The following is a 17,485-nucleotide window of genomic DNA, read 5'->3' as shown; positions in this document are numbered from 1 at the left end:
TTGTAACAAAAATCCATTTTGCTCCTTATTAAAGGCCAGAGTCAGCACAGGTGCAAATGGAATTACACAATCCACTAATATGTGGTTAATATAATTTCTTCAGGCCGTAACCTAATTCTATGTAGGGGTAAAATTTTAGAAACTGTTGTCAAAGGGCAAATCCACTGGAGAAGGTGAGATACAAGACAGGGTTTCAGTCTTAAAACTATGACTACTTCTGCACATTGTAACTAAACTCAGTAATTTTAAGAAAGTTTTACCATAATTGTGGTACAGTCATTAGGGCAATACAGATAACATAAATAAAGAGATGTAGGTGCCAGAACGACCCAAAGATCAATGTCAGTCCCAATAAGATTACTCAAAAAAATTAACCTTCTTTTGGACTGTACAGTGCTGTGAAAAGGTTTGTCTTTCTCTTATATTAAAATTAGTTGGATGATCTTAAACATTTAAATGTGACAAATAAGCAAAAATTAGAAGAAATCGGGAAGGGGCAAATTAACTATATGAAAATATAATGGTGTATTGTACACAGAAAAAAGCAATTCACCTAACATGTTCTCTAGGTCAAAGTGTAACAATACATCCTTGGTGTTCAGCATGGGCATTTAAACATTAGATTTTTCAATGCAATCTGAAATTCATTATTTTCCTTCTCATGTGACCAACGTAGCTTCTGTTGGCTAGTTATTTTTTTTACTCAGCTTAACCTCTATAAAAAAAACGTATTTATATTGCACTAAATGTTATCTTTTATCAAAATGTTGATCTTGAAACATGTCGCTATCTGCTATCTCATCATTCCAGAGGATCTTGGTTATTGAGGATTCTGCTATTTTGAGCAGTTAAAGACATACAGATGTTATATCTACATGGCATTCCAAACTGAGCTACAGGCTGTTACTATACTAACAAGGACAACTGTTTCCCAGTACGAGTCTTCACACAGTCAGTAAATCTTCTCCACACAACAGATTATGGCTGATAAAATATAAACCTTAAGAGAATAACTTCCAGTCCTGCCAAGTGCTGTATGTGGGAGAGTAACCTCTGGGAAGGACATTTAAAAATGGACTATCCAAAGACAAAACAATTTAGGCTTACAGGAAACACAGGGAAATTGCGTTGTGCTAACGAGTTGATTCTCCAGGGCAATGCTGGCCTAATTTAATATTCTAAATATATTTTGCTTCAACAATAAAATAGAAGGTAAACCAAATGTGGTTAGATTGTATAAGGACAAGAAGAAAACCTCATTGCCAAAACAGAGGGCCTAATAAGACATACAATAGAGCTGCCAATTGGATTAAACCTATAATAGCAACTGAGGTGAACAGGGTTCAGACCAAGTTATGTGAAATTATTATTTTTTGCTAAACTTAAATTCAGTTGTTTGGCTGGAGTGTCTTCTTCTGCTAGAGACACCTCTTAATCCATAGACACAACCGAGTTGTCAATAGAGATAGTAGAAACATAACCTAAATAGTGAAATGTGTACATGTATACCAATAAACTAAAGAGACTATCTGGTTAGGTAGCTGCCTAAATGTAAGTACCTGTGCAGTTTGTACCCTGGTTGGTTCCTATTTTGATACTGTCCTGACTTACTTACTTCAATCTCTGTCCAGAGAATTAAAATGATAGGAGTACAGCATGGTTGCCAACTGCCCACTTTTTGGCAATCAGTCATTGGCAATTGAGGGTCACAGATCTTCCTCTAACCGGCCCAAGATTAAGGGAGCGCGAGGTCTGTTTCTTCAGACTTCTGTTTCAGCATTCCCGAAAACTGTATGCTGTGATGGATGCTGGGTTCAGGGATATGTCGTCATATCCCAGTGTTTACCATGGAAGCCGTGAGCTCAGTGGGGTAGCACAGCACTGAAGCAGAGGTCTGAAGAAACACATCACACTCAATGGGATGTAAAGAAAAAAGCAGAGAGAGAAAGGTTAGAGATGAGGACAAAGGGGAGGTGAAAAGTGGGCAGAATAGTTTTGTTTGCCTCCTTCTGAATAATTACTTGACTGCACGTAAACGTATGTCTTTATCTTTAGCTTATGTTTATAAGTCCATCATATATTATGAGATTCGGTATATACTTACTGTATATAATATTGACACACACAGTTGCAGAAAACTGGTTTATTTGGAAAAATGTATTGGGGCACCTGACCACTACACCAACAGGGACTTTGATGACATTGCATTGTAAATACATAGACATTAATATGTAGTTGGTCCCTTTGAAGCTATAACAGCTTCCACTCGGCTGGGAAGGCTTTCCACAAGGTTTTGGAGTGTTTCTGTGGGAAGTTTTGCCCATTCATCCAGTAGACCATGTGTGAGGTGAGCCACTGATGTTGGACAAGAAGGCCTGGCTCACAATTTTCATTCCAGTTCATCCCAAAGGTGTTCGATGGACTTGAGGTCAGGGTTTTGTGGGGGCCAGTTAAGTACTTCCACAAGAAACTCATCCAACCATGTCTTTATGGACCTTGCTTTGTACACTACTATATGGACAAAAGTATTGGGACACAACTAACTCCTTTTTATTGAAATCAGGGTTTGGACTAAGCCCTTTACTTCCAGTGAAGGCAAATCTTAATGCTTCAGTATACCAAGACATTTTAGATTATTATATAAGCTGTTATAGTGTGTGTATGTATATACATATATTTATATATCAGCCATCAGCCATACACCGGCCAACACTGATAATCTTGCTATCATGGCACCTGGGTGTGATTTATTAGGGAGCAAGTGAACATTTCATCCTCAAAGTTGATATGTTAGAAGTAGGAAATTTCGGCGAGCGTAATGATCTGAGGGACAAATTGTAATGGCTAGAAGACTAGGTCAGAGCATCTCCAAAACTGCAGCTCTTGTGGGTAGTTCCTGGTCTGCAGTGGTCAGTACTTATCAAAAGGGGTCAGAGGAAGGACAAATGTTTGGCAACTATGGTACAACTCAGGTCCAGCTTGTACACATACATTCTTGTCCATCTATTATATAATTTTGGGGTAAGAGACAATCTGCACTAAAGAACCAAGGTAATCCCTGTATATTATTTCTTAGATTGAAATATAAAAGTTGTGACTGTAGCCTTGAGATTCCAAAGGAATTTGGAGGTTTGCTGTGCACCTATGAGCAGGTCAGCCCTAGAGCATTCATAAACATGCAACGTTACTGTGGAATTTTAAATACATATTATTAATTTGAAGAATTAAAGGATGATGCCAATTGAGGATATAAAGAAACGTTTAATGTGTTACTGTATATGTGGGGGAGGACTGACATGTTCTAACATTTGGCCAAATCATAGCCCTTTTTGGCAATGGCAAGGCTTCAGTTTGGCAAAGCAAAGCTTCTCTCTTAATAGTTTGTATCATGCTGCTATATTAACTCCAAGCAGTGTTAAGTTTGTTTGTGTTTCTCAATATCTTGACTGGCACATGCTTGCCTTGGACTGAAAATCCATGCTGTATTGCCCATCTTGCTTGCAAATAACTGTTTTAATTTAAAAAATATATTTTATATATTTACTGTTTTTATTGAGTAGTCAACAAACTGAGATTATATATAAAGAATCTGAAATATATGTATTGTAAGAAGCGCTGCATAAATTGTTAAGCTATATAAATAAAAGATAATAATAAGGTGTCTATTGTCAAGACCAATTATAACTTGATCAGTTTAGTATCGACCTGGCCCTGCTTGTGTATCCCACAAAAAAGGGAGAGTTTGGCTGCAAAAATTGGAAAAAAAATGAAACAGACAGAAGATGCATGAATACTTTGATAACTTGTGTTCTTGGCTGTGTTTGAAAGGCCCCGTGATTGTCAAAATTGAACTTTAGCTCTTCCAGTCCCCCACAAACTCTTACTGGGCAATCAATTGATATTGCTTGTAACTGAACTGGATCTGATTTAGCTTTCAGAGGATGTCTTCATCGGTTTGGGGATAGAAAAAAAAAAACAAAAAAAAGTTTGCTATTAAACAACATGAGCAAAATGAGAATAGAAGATGTAACCATTGCTTTTCAGCAATAGAAAAGGGGCGCAGACATTGGTGTGCATGGTGGCACTAGTGACGATGACAGTAAAAGCGATAGAAACATAGAAAGTGACAACCGATAAGAACCAATCAGCCCTAGGACATTTCTCCAAGTACTGTTATTGTGTTTGTCACTTCTTAATACACATTGATGAATTTGCATATAAAATAACACTTTGTCCAATTTCTTAAGGACAAGCTGAGGGTCTAAACAGATGTTCTGTAAATTCTGGATATTGTTCCAAACTAGCTATTTTTAAGATGTATGTATTGTTATAAACAATCTTGGCCATGAAAGCTTTTAAAAAGAAACAAAGCATGCAGCTACTGTAAATCCCAACCACTTTATCTCCATCCTTACTAATCTCTCTTTTCCTGAAACTCAAGAATGTCCTACTATAGTCTTTTATGTCTACAACAGATGGTTTAGTTATTTAATATATATGGCGCAGTAAGCTATAACTGATTTATCCGTTTTATTCTTATTTATTTTTTTGTTCTGTCTTTTGTTTTAGAGATGTCTGTTGCAGCCTGTAGGACATAATGTTCTGCCTCTCCAAAATACCAACAGTAAATCCTCAAAAGTAGATTAAGATATGCTCTGTAGTTTCTTCCAAGCAAGACAAATACTAGAAAGCCAAGAAGCGTTGGCTTAGAACCTTGAAACTAGCACCCCTCAGATATATTGTCATGCCATGGCACTATTGTACAAACTGCAAAATCTTCTGTTTGTTTTATTTTTTGAGTTCCTAACGTGAGAGAAGTTTTTGCTTCAGAATTCTTGAGCATGACTATAAAATATGTAATATGGATCCTTCAGGGCTGCCTGGGGTGCCTTAATCAGAGGGGTGCATGCTGCTGGAAGGGCAGAGCCAGTTGGGGAGTTGATTGATCTCACTCTAACCTTTCCAAAATGAAGGGAGCGTAATTGATGCCAATCGCCCGCATATGATGTCATATGTCAGCATTCAGCAGTAAAGCTGTATGCACCATGGGGTTGCACTGAAACCGAGGTCTGTATGAAGAGCACAAGAAAGCACAAACTATTTGTAGACAAACTATTTGTTAACTTGTAGATTGTTATAGAATACAAAGATACGTTCCAACCTCGCGGAACAGGGGCATACCAAGATGGCAGGACAGGAGAAGTGGGATTTGTGTCCCAAAGAGGGATTGTTGTCTAGGCAACTCCACTAAACACCCATAATCCTCTTTCATGAGGGATGAACTGGGAATTCATAATTGGATCTGATGTCAATGACATCAGGCTATTGACTTGCCATAAAGTCACTAGGGCTGGACACGTTGTTTGTTGTTACCATCTAATGTTTCCCAATGATAGCAAACACTGTGTAACAAAATATATTATGTCATCTATTGTGTGTGTGTATATATATATATATATATATATATATATATATATATACTTAAAAACTGTGTGCAAGTGTACCTGCGAGAACCTGTACCTGAAAAATGTATGCTGTTTTGAAGGCAAAGGGTGGTCACACCAAATATTGATTTGATATACAGTTTTCTTCTGTTTGTTCACTTTGCATTTGTTAAACAATGAAAATAAACTGCAAATAAAACTGCAAAATAAACTACAAAACATGTCTATTTTTTTAAAGCATTCTTATTTGTCACACATCTCTAAAACTTTTGTACAGTACTGTGTATATATATATATATATATATATACAAAAATATCATCTTTTGTTGATTAGGTTGTATAGCAGAGGGATAACTAATCACTAATGCTGTCCTATAAATCACCAATATCTGTGCCATTTTTACTAGCATTTTTAATGGCAATGAGTAATTTTTGCAGAGTTCATTTTATTGCAGGTCTCAATTAAGTGGCTTTTACTAAAACATAAATCTTCTAACTTCTTTTTAGACAGGAAAAATATACATAATTGCTGTCAATGTGTGTGTTCTCTAAAAACAAATCCCTATTGGGAAGCTACTTTTAAGATGGAAACATAGAAAAAAAATGATTGCTCTGGTAAATATATATTTTCTATCATTTCCCAGGGCCCAGGCGACATGGCACACCAATCAAGAACACTTACGCTATGTTCTCTACTTTTACACAGTAATTACATGTATGTCAGTGTATACTGTTTACATGTACACATCTGTTTATATTTATAAAGAGGATTTTGAGGTAAAAATATCTAAAAGCTAAAATATGTGGGATGTCATATACCATGACTTTGTACTAAGTAAAATAGCTCACCTCAAGCATCTCCTCATGTGTCCCCACTCCCCTTTAGATGAGTCTGGAGCTGTCACACTCCACGCTAGTCATGTAGGATCACATGACTTCACTTTCTTTTGACACCATTTTTTGAAGTGTAGCCCAACATTTGGTACGAATAATATATTTTTAAAAAAATGGTCAAAAACATATCTTAAACTGACCAAAATAACCTTTTATTTTGAAAATACCTCAAAGAATGTCTTTCTGGCAATTATAGAGAAAATATTAGGAGGCATAGATTACTTTTTACAGTTAATATACATTTTGGTATTCACTCACTGAAACACATCACTCGCCTTGCACCTTTAGGCTGTCTTCAGGGCAGCTCACACATGGAGCAAACTTATTTTTCTACTACATCATGTTATATGACCATGCTGAGCCTACCTCAGCAAGCCGGCCAGTCCGAATTGGGCCTTGGGTCGACCCTGCTAGAAGAATTGGGACTAGCCTTGGGGGCAGTTACCTCAGGCAAAGGGATTTGTATTTAAAAACTGCTTTACAACTTCTAAAAGAGGGCCGCTTGGTAGGTTGTAGAAGCCACGTACACAAAACAAACAATGCTCTACCCTCCATTATACCTCACACATTCATAAATACCAGCATGCTTTTCCACAGATTAGAAGGCTAAACCCTTTAACAACTGGATTTTCAGTTGTGAATCTAACCAAAGAAAAAACCTTTAAACTCATTTCTAATTCCTAATTATGGCTACAAAATGTGTTGTAATAACCTTTTGATCCTTACAGACACAGACTCGTGTAAGTAGCTTTGCGTATTTTAAAAGGCATTGTTATGCCTCTCAGTATATGAAACAATAAAACGCATAAAGGTAATTGGTCGTGAACCTAATCCTTCAGAGATTACCTAGGCATTTCAAAAATTACACAGTGAGAATTGACTACAGGCACGGAATGCATAGCATTTTTCTTACACATACATTCCGAGTCATGACAAATATGTGCTTGCTGAAAAAATAAAGATCTTGATATTACGGCTAGTAATGCCAAGGGGGGGGGGACACATCTGACATTTAAGTGCAACAGTAATAACATTCAATTATTTTCTCGTTCCTACTGTGGAAGTGGTGTCTGGGACAGAGAGGTGGAGACAAGAAGTTATGTTTGCTTTAGCAAAGAAAATAATTTGATGGCACGCAATGTTATCAAGGTGGAGGCAAACATGTCATTACTTCTGAATGGCTGGATTAATTATTCAAGCTTTGGTTTACTATAGCTTAATGTTCCTGATTTCTTTACAGCAACTCGAGGGCTTACCAACCGCAGCTGGCTGACCCATCACTTACTAACCTGGGCCGTGCTGCTCTTTTCTCAATTCTTTGCAAATATTTTGCGTGTAAGTCTAAGGCCTGTTGGGGAATGCAGGAGCGTGTTTTATAGAAGATTAAAAAAGATTATAGAATGACTAATTGCAAAGCAGGGATATGCAGTACTGTGAAATAGTATCTGAATACCTAAACCCATCCTGGAAATAACTTCAGTCATATAAACTTTTGCCACTTACAAAAAAAGTATATATTATATCAATTGCTTTTTATATGTTCAAATATGTATTTTAAATATTGATGCAATAAGCATCTATTAAGTATATTATTTTTATACTCTATAACCTGTTTGTTTTGGATCTAGCACATACACCAAAATTTATAGATTTTGTATACTTTTCTTTTTGGTATTTAGGGAACACTACCAACTGGTAGCATTGCAGCATTTTCTCTATTAAATTTTTTTCTCTTCTTCTTTCTTTGTTTTATTTTTTATTTATTTATTTTAATTTTTTAATTTTATTTTTTCATTTACTTGATTTACCGTATTTGCTCAATTATAATGCTCTGAAAAATACCCCTCGCCTTATAATCAGGGTCGTCTTATGATCATACCTCAAATAGAGGTCTGACTATGAGACTAAGATCCAGATTCCCAGCAGTGCTACAGGGGACCCGGATCCTCCTGTCTTATGCCCCCCATTTAACCCCCCCCCAAAACTTACCGGTGCTTCCGACTCCTTGGTGTGTAGTCGGGGCACCGGGTACACATCTAGGCAACTTCCGCTGCAGCCGGGAAGAGGTGCGGTTGGCAGCTGGGGTTATCTGCGTCCATCGCGCAGACCTTTCCCGGCTGTCAGAGAGGAGAGTTCCCCGCACTAACATTTACTAGTAAAACTTTTTTCCTATGGGGTCGTCTTATATTCAGGCTTTTTCTTTTTTTCCTAAATTAATATTCAGATTTGGGGGGGTCGTCTTATAATCGAGCAAATACGGTATATATCGGCACAAACCAATACACTGTTGAAAAATACACTGTTGTCAATGCCGCCTTGGTTAACTAGCGGATCTGCTTGTTGTTTTATGAGTGTTAGCAAACTCAGTCGAGTCTGGTCAGTCAAGTTAATTCTTAACTCAATTGACACTTGAATTCTTAGTGAACGGCCACCTTTGTTATTTTTGCTGCTCCTTTTAGTACAAGTCATTTTAACAAGCAGTGAATCATATTACTCTGACCTGGAAGCTATTATTGGAAAATATATTTGCAACATAGCTGTTATTAATACCTGTTGGTTTAATCACATTTTATCTCTGCATCTTGTAGCAATTTATCTATATGAGATCAGAGGCTATGCATTACATATTATGGTTCAATGCCAGAGTACATTGTAGATCAATGTGATACAAAAATTTAAAGCAGTCACTTTTTAATAATACATTTTTGAACACTGCAGGCATTTGGAGCTGAAATGATTTGTCACCAGAGCCAGGGATTTTCCTTAAAAGCCAAACACTGCTAGGACAAGATTGTAAACTTGCGAGCAGGGCTCTTTCCACTTAATGTATGAGTTTGTCTTAGTCTGTCAATTCTCGTCTTGTCATACCCCTTGAATATATATGAATTGTATGAAGTGCTGCGTAAACTGTTGGCGCTATATAAATAAAAGATAAAAGTTTCAACTAAAATGTGAGAAACAATCATCAAAGAATAGTAAGTTAGGATAGTAAATATGGTTAGAACGTTTACAGTGCATGTATATTGCTTGTTCTTAAAGCATTTAAATTCAAAGTGTAAGGCTTGGCTGCCAAGAGATTTTTGTCTGTGAGGCTTTATTGGGAATAGCAGCTTTGGCTGCACAATGTCTATTTTTGGGTATTGTGCATGAAAAAATGGCAGAGAATGCACATTTGTTTTGTAGAATGTATTGAAGACTTTGATTTTAATTGTGATGGTTGCTAATGCCCCCGCTTTGCTGTCGTCGTTTAATAGCAGAATGAGCTATATTACTAAGCCACTGGTAAGGGGCAAACCTATTATCATTGCATTCATATATTCTTTACTTTGTGTCCATTGGACAAACTTGTCTAACACAATGACATCTCTCATATACCTTTATTTCCACTCATGCAGGCAGCCACATGTATGTCATTTATTTGCCACTTGCCGGGGCCAGGACTTTTGTTAACCTGTTGGCCTCGCCAGTGGTGTAATTGGGTTTTGTGGTGTCCTAGGCCTGACTAAACTTAAACACCCTTAATCGCAATTTGCTATTTCAAATGTGTTATCTATTGTTTTAAGAGAACATATTTAAATAAAATAATAAAAAGTGTAACCATTCTCATTAACATTGGTCATCCATATCAACTATACTAGAAGGATCACAGACACTCAAATTGGTTGAATTAGCACATGGTCAGTCCGTGATATGATTATTAATGCCACACAGGCTTCAACAGCTGTTACTGTACATTCACACACCATTTGCATCATAGAATATAGTGCATACATGTCAACACATCCACCTTTGTCTACAAACAGCTTATCAGTGCCATATTTACACCCACACAGTTTATCAGTGCCATATTTGTTCCCAAACAGATTAACAGTCCCATATTTGTCCTCAAACAGCTTAACGGTGCCAACCTTTTTCCCAAACAGCTTCCCAGTGCAAACATATTCGCAGTTTTGCAGGGCCAACTAGGCCACTATACAGCTCTGGGCCTAACTAGTGACGCACGTCATTCATGGGGCTGGTTGAAGAGATCAAATATCTTCCCAGAACTGACCCATTTAAACAACAGAAATGAGTGCAGCCAGCAGTAGCATCTTTTATGTGCTGGAAAATTATATTGTATCCCAGTGCTGTGGTGGTGAGGAAATTGGATGGACAGCATGGTAGGTTATTGGAGGCAGCTGGATACATCTTGGGTTCCATCCCCCATAAATACATCACTGCCCATAACTCCTAAATGTCTTCCATTTTAGAGAGAGACAATGACTTTAAGACTTTTTGGTAGAAGCTGGAGTGTCTGGTTACTATGAATGAACTGAAGTAACTATGTGTATAAATTGACTGTTAGTAATAATTCATATTAAAACTAAGACATTAACAGCACATTATGACTTTTCTTGTGTGGGAGATACAAAAATATACAATAACATTGACTCTAACATTGAATATTAGTTCCAGTATTACTGTATTTGTAATATCACTTTTCCTAGGTGACCCTACGAGGTGATATACAAAAGTCTACAACCAAAAATCCCAAATTATTCTGAAATTTTCTTTTATTAAATCACACATTACAAAATGGTTTCAGAAGGGGGGAAAATGGAAACATTGTAGAATTAGCAATAAGTCATGGGTTAACCTTTCAAATCTAAACATGCCATGTAGTGTGTGACAGTATTATGACATCACCCTATGAATGTGCTGGATGAACATCTGAGAGGAAATCAATTCTCTAAGGGTAAAGCAGAAATGGAAATCAAGGTATGATGTCAAAAACTTGTGATGAAGTCATTGCTTTCCAGCCTTTCAATTGTCTTCCACCTGTTTGAACTAAAACACTTTTTTTTCAATGTCATTTCAGCAAGGAGAAAATATATGCTCTGTAAATTAAAACACAAGCAGACATTGCTTAAGCATACTAGTGCATATTGCTTTTTCATAATATATTGTTGCAAACCATGAGTGTTTAGACCAGTAAACTGTTAAATCTGAAAGCTATAGTCAGCGATGTAATCAGCCTGTGTCTGAATTTCTACGGTTTCTTTAATTTGCATCTTTTCTCAGTTATGTTTATTTAAGATACCAATATGGAGATTGTGTATTGCGTTTTTTAATAGATAACACAATTCCAGTTCCTGATATTTTTCCTGTGCCACAAGTATCCTTTTAAATCAGTTTAATCCCAGAGTTTTTTAATTGGCAAGGTCAACTTCAGCAAAATTGTAACAGTCTTTTTTTTATGCTATTGGACCTTTCAGCATATGGATGGTCATAAATCAGTGACATCAAGTGTTCTGCTAGCAGAAATCCATGCAGCCATAGGACAGGCCAAGTGTTTAGAATAACCTTTTATTATTTTCATAGAGGGAAACCAAAGTTTATGGGATACCAAGGTTCCTATGTGCAGATGAGATAGGGACAGTGCAAATTTCCATCCTGACACTTGACAGTAGAATTACGCCTTGTCACATACACTAGATTAACGACAATCCCCCAGGATATTGTTACTTCAATGTATCTGACACTCTGCCACATCTGGAAACCCTTTGGCAACTCAGATAGTTCTTATGGATATTATCTGAAGCACATTTTATTAAATGTGAGAATAAGACAAAACCCTTTCTTTATAGTCATATTCACTCTGGACTGTTTAACTTGATCAAAACCATCATGTATGATGTATCTGAATTCCTATACTTAAATACATGTATTGCATCTTATTATATTACCGGGATAATTATCTAAAACATGAATCAATCCAAAAATCAGTGCTAATGTTTCCAAGATTATCGCCTTGTTCAGATCTACAAGATATCCCTGTGCATATTTGCTTAACATGTCTTATAATGCTATATCATGTAGCTAATTATTGACAGATAGCAGTCATCTGTTGTGCTCTGAACATACTATTAAAGAGATTAAACCCATCATACCCCAACCTATGAATTATAGCCTCCAAAAATCTGTATTCTTTCTCAATTCCATACAAAAATGTTTGAGAACAATGTAATCAAGAACAGCTTAAGAGCATTAGGAGCATGCCCTACAGAACACCCCTACCTGAGACCATCTGGTTAATGCCAGAGGAAGCCCCTGCAGGCGACCAATAGAGTTGCTCGCACAGACCTTTAACTCCTTGCGCGATCCTACAGATTCCCACTTCCGTTAACCCCTGCGATGCTGCGTAGAAGGGGAAGGGATCAGGGAGATTAATTAGGAGATACTAACAAAGACGAACACGAAGATTCTTCGCATTGAGTGTCTTCGTGTATGTTTTGCCGCTGCCGTGTTTATTTCTTCTGTATTTAGGATGAACAACAAAAATGCACCCTTCGTGTTCGTTTTCATGTTTGCCCGAATACGAATGCACAATTCTAGTATACATGCTGATTTTTCAATGTTTTCATACATTTTAGTAACCAACTGGAGGCTGGCCACCAAAAGATCTTTTCTCATTGCTCTCGAAGTGAAAAGATCTAATTTTCACTCTAAATGTACATAGCAGATCGAATTAATAATGCATATATTGATCTGTGTAGCGTTTCCCATCGTAAGGGCATTGAGTAATTGTTGCTGACCACCGGAATCAGTGCTAGAAAATCTTTATTACCTAAATTCTAAAAAACTCTGGTAGGATAAGAAGTCCTGAATCTGCCAACTATGAGATAAAGTCACGACATTTCCCTAATTTGGACTATTTCAAATATTTCAGGATTAGGACTCACGGAGAATGGCACATTACACATCTTAATAAAACATTTCATTTGTGGCAATAATTCTTCATAACCATAGATCTTGCTCAGATGTATATAGGGCAAACAAGGACACACTGATCTAATGCAACAAATGAAAAACAAATGCTAATTCTGTCAGTTTTTCCACTATTGTTTTGTACAAGACTTTGTTCTAAATCTCAGATTTTCTATGTTATCAAAAGCAACCGAAGCTTACTGCTGTGAATATATAGCTTTACTAGAACAGTGTGCTTTGCTTTTTGCTGATCCATTGTATTTTATCTGACTGTGAGACATAGTTAATTGCATTAAACTTTAAGAGGATAAAATACTTAAACAAATTATAATTACCAAGCTATATGACTGCTTTTGGAATATAATACACAGGTACTTTTTAATGCAATGTTATATTCCAGATTATGTTGAAAGAATATCAGGCTACTTTATTCAACTTTCTAATGCATAATTGCCTACAGATTTGGATCAGTTTTGGTTCAAATGTCCAATTACAGTCGCATACAAACCCACATAATCAGTGTTATATTAATGTTACCTGTATGACTTTGAGTGTATTAGGGTGATTTATTAAAATAAATGTGCAGACGTATAAATGGTTTCCCAACACCATTTCCCGCCAAAAAGTAGATATCTGAATGAAAAGGATCCACAATCACAGCAAAAAGATGGCGTGTCTCCTGTATATCATAATATTAGTCATATTCTTGCTCAAAATAACCTACAAAATTAACCGCCACATCTGAGGTGTATAAAGTATGTATAAAAGCTGGTAATTCTATTAATAACCGATAAAATAGCACAAGGACATTTTTAGGATTTGTGCTTATCAAATGCCCATTCTGGACTGCCCATCTCGCACATGGGGCAAATGCCCAGCAGGCTAATGGCCAACAGCACCACGTACTGCACCATGCAGCATAAAAACGTAGCGTGCGGCCATCGGCGTCATTTACCAGGCTCCACCTGGCCTTAGTGCCCCCCCCCCGTCATTGACAGTCCGGCCCTGTGCCCATGGTACTTTGTGTTGTATTAGTAAATATTAAATCTTGCTATTATTGCTGTTATTGATACAGAAAGAAATAATTCCATCCACAAAAAAAAAAACATCATTTTAATTGAAAACATTACTAATATTATTAAATATATGAGCAGATGTGGGGAATTTCACATAAAGTATATTTGCTTCCAATTAAACATTTTTATTTTATGTGTACCTGCAGGTTGTTAAAAGTTTATTAACTTATTAAAAACATTTTTGAACATGCACATTGCCAGAAGGACTAAATACCGACATCATACGAAGCATACGAGTTTTCCATGAGTGTTTAATTAATTACAAATGGTATGTTGGAGATGTGTGTCTGTACTTACACATGGCAGGGTGTGTAACGGTTTTGCCTATGACTGATCGAGGCACAGGGGAACGTTGGCAGGGTAACGGCTTTGCCTATGACTGATCGAGGCACAGGGGAACGTTGGCAGGGTAACGGCTTTGCCTATGACTGATCGAGGCACAGGGGAACGTTGGCAGGGTAACGGCTTTGCCTATGACTGATCGAGGCACAGGGGAACGTTGGCAGGGTGATCATTTAGCATTGCAATGATGTATGTAATGTGCTCAAATCAAGGATGCCTGCGGTAATATTACAATGCAAGAGTTTCAGCTCTTTTAAGCGAATAAAGCTGAATTTACAATGTGTTAGATAGAGGTCTGACTTCCTGGCATAATAACATGATCATTACTAATCTAATGTAACAAAAGAGAGTGCAGATATTTTTGCCAATCTTAAGGAAAGAAGCCAGCATTATTTCATCTCACCCATTGTGAAAAATGTGTAGTTAACCGCTAACGTTGAAGTGCAAAACCTCCTCATCCGCTGATCACATCTTCAATGCTAGAGCGCAAAACTTCAATATATTTGGAGTTCATTTCTTCAATGCTGACATGTAACTTGTATAAGTGTGCTCAATTGTTGAATTTACTTAGTGCTGGAGTGCAAAACTGTGTGTGTGTTATCCAATTTCACAACAAATTCTAGCTTTTCCATTGGAAAAGATATGATAAATCAACATACCTGCAAACTCTCAGAGTTTCCCATGGAGACTCCGAGTGAAGCACTGCTCCTCCGGGTCTCTGGGTCACGGCCCGAAATCTTGGGAAGGTCATTAATACATGCCCCGCCCATAGTGCTTCTAGTCCCGCCCATTGAGGTAAACGGGCTACCTGAAGAGGTTCTGGGGAGCCCTCCCGGGAAATGACGTCCTTAGTATCGGGAAATGACGTCCTTAGTATCCTCCTTAATCCAATGACTTGATACATAGAGATTAGTCTTCCCCTTTTCAAATGACTCGCGTTTACCTTAGAGTAGACTTCACCTAGTTTATTATAGGGATTCTTTGAAGTGAAGAAGTTCTACAGTCTTGCTTCTACACATTTAATTCCATCTTTTTACGTGCTCTAATTTTCCCATAAAAAGTCCATAATTTCAACCCAGAGCCAAATGTCAACAAATTTGTCGCATGTAGCCCTTTCACGTGTTGTTTTTTTTCTTGTATTCCTAATCCTTTCGTGTTCTGAATAATTTTATAGAGTGAAGCTTTTGAATTGCACTTTTATTTGTGTTTTGAAAGGAAAATATGTTTTTCACTACCCCACAGGAGATGTTAAACACATTTTTATTGAAAGGAAAAGTGATACATTTAAATTGGGCTTTGACCGCTATTACAGAGTGAGCATTAACCTTTAACTTCAACCATAAACATCAGTTTGGAGTCATTATAGGCCAGATGTCATTTTTGTTCTCACCCATTCCACGTTACAAAAAACATAACAGTAGATATATTGTTGTTCTTTACATTACAAGTCTAAACTAATGAAGGAAATTCACATAAAATCTGTTTTCCGAAAACAATATTATACCAGAAACAGCGAATCCATGAGTGAATAAATCAGACTAGCAAAATCACAAACAAAACGTTTAGCAAAATAACTATCCAAAAATAAAGAATGGTGTAATAATTCAACATTCAATGGCAAAAATGATTAAAGTGAAAGATTATCACGGTTACAATGTTCTATCTTATTGTTTATGTATCCTGCTGTATATTTCAAGGGCTATCCTACTGTATAATATTATGAAACATATCAGCCCCAACATTTCAGGCAGAGCCGGCCTTAGGTGTTCTGGCACCCTGTGCAGACTACTCTTCTGGTGCCCCCCCATCCCAAAAAAAGAAAGTAAAAAAATCTTGTAACAAAACTCCCCTTTCTCACTATCTATCCCCTCTCTCCCTTTATCACTATCTACCACCTCTGCCCCTTCTCACTGCCTTTCCCCCCTCTGCTCCTTCTCACTGCCTTCCACCCTCTGCCCCTTCTCACTATCTACCACCTCTGCCCCTTCTCACTGCCCCCCTGCCCCTTTTCACTGCCTTCTCCTCCCCCCTCTGCCCCTTCTCACTATCTACCCCCTCTCCCTACTTCTCATTATCCTTACTTACCTTGTTGAGTCCTGCGGTGGGAGCGGGAGGCGTCCGTCTTCCCCTTCTGCCGCGGTGTGCGCTTCACAGCTGAGCGCCGGAATGTGACATCATATTTCGGTGCTCAGCATGAAACGCCGGCACCGCAACAGAGTCACGGGGAGTGAGGGGCGCCGAGCGGTTGCTGAAAACTTCCCGAGAAACGGCTCTGCGCCCCTGCCCGGGACTTAAATTAAAACATTGTTTTTTTTTGTTGTTGTTTTAACTTTATTTAACATCCTCCATGTTAAATAAAGTAAAAAAAAACACTTTATTTAACATGGAGGCTGTTAAATAAAGTAAAAAAAAACCTGATGTTTTAATTTAAGTCCCGGGCTGGCGCCCCTGTTGCCATGGCGCCCTGTGCGGCCGCACAGGTCACACTCCCTTAAGGCTGGCCCTGATTTCAGGCATCTAAATCTGGACACCTTTCTTGGGAGGGATAGAGCCCAGGTCTGGGGCTGTTGGTAGAGACAGAATAGGGTGGGATGACCAATCTTACCCATCTGAACAACTTGTGGCACTCAGGTCTACATAAAAGCCTCCAAATATTTTAAACGGCCAAAGAGGGATACTATTCCCTTTAGACTTTGTGAATAGAAGTATAGCTAGAGAGTAGTTACTCATTACCAATACTTTTTATATCGTTGTGACCTCTCTGGGATTTGCCCCTCACAATGTATAGTGATATCAAAAGATAAAACCCTTCAGCTCTTCTGCCAATGTCCTATTTTGTCAATAGAACCCACAATGAGGACATGTTCCTAAATTCTGCTGTCCATAACTGTTATAAATTACTTGATACAAACACGAGCCTTGCTATTTAGACTATTCAACAAAAGAGTCAGATAATACCCTGCAGCTAATAAATAATGTACT

At 37.6% G+C, this 17,485-nt stretch overlaps 1 protein-coding gene across 1 annotated transcript in view; it reads right to left on the bottom strand.

Annotated features, from left to right (window-relative positions):
* The window catches only part of ADAMTSL1 (ADAMTS like 1), a 366,597-nt gene that overhangs the window by 244,224 nt on the left and 104,888 nt on the right, over nt 1-17,485 (bottom strand). The window lies entirely within an intron of this gene.

Source organism: Spea bombifrons, chromosome 1 (assembly GCF_027358695.1).
Source record: "Spea bombifrons isolate aSpeBom1 chromosome 1, aSpeBom1.2.pri, whole genome shotgun sequence".
Classification (NCBI taxonomy): Eukaryota; Metazoa; Chordata; class Amphibia; order Anura; family Pelobatidae; genus Spea; species Spea bombifrons.
The sequence above is the reverse complement of the archived record's forward strand: the minus strand, read 5'-3'. Positions and strand labels throughout refer to the sequence as shown.